The following is a 304-nucleotide window of genomic DNA, read 5'->3' as shown; positions in this document are numbered from 1 at the left end:
TGCGGTTGTTTTGTTTTCAGTGTAGTATTACAATAGGAATTGCTCTGCAATTTATTTTTCATGTGTTAGTGACAGCTGAGCATATAAACAAAATGGAATTTCGAAGAGTGGAAATGTTTACTGTAATAGAGTTTATTACCTTGGTTGCTGGGCCGCGCTGATCTGGCAAGTTTTCCTTAGCCTGTTGTTTAACAAAAGCCACATTAATTGCTGGAATTTTCAACCTAGCTAGCAATGACATGGAAAGCAAAAGACTCTCACTTGTGGTGCTGTTGGAACCTGAACTCTTGCCTCAGGCATCTTT

The 304-nt window shown here is 39.1% G+C and overlaps 1 long non-coding RNA gene across 1 annotated transcript; it reads right to left on the bottom strand.

The window, feature by feature from the left end:
• On the bottom strand, window positions 1-304 carry LOC104775503. Its single transcript, XR_765958.1, has 3 exons — window positions 262-304; window positions 140-181; window positions 1-44 (listed from the first exon to the last, which is right to left on the bottom strand). It is a non-coding gene; the product is annotated as an uncharacterized LOC104775503 (long non-coding RNA).

The sequence above is a fragment of the Camelina sativa genome, unplaced genomic scaffold (assembly GCF_000633955.1).
Source record: "Camelina sativa cultivar DH55 unplaced genomic scaffold, Cs unpScaffold16959, whole genome shotgun sequence".
Classification (NCBI taxonomy): Eukaryota; Viridiplantae; Streptophyta; class Magnoliopsida; order Brassicales; family Brassicaceae; genus Camelina; species Camelina sativa.
This window is presented reverse-complemented; position numbering and strand designations above follow the sequence as displayed.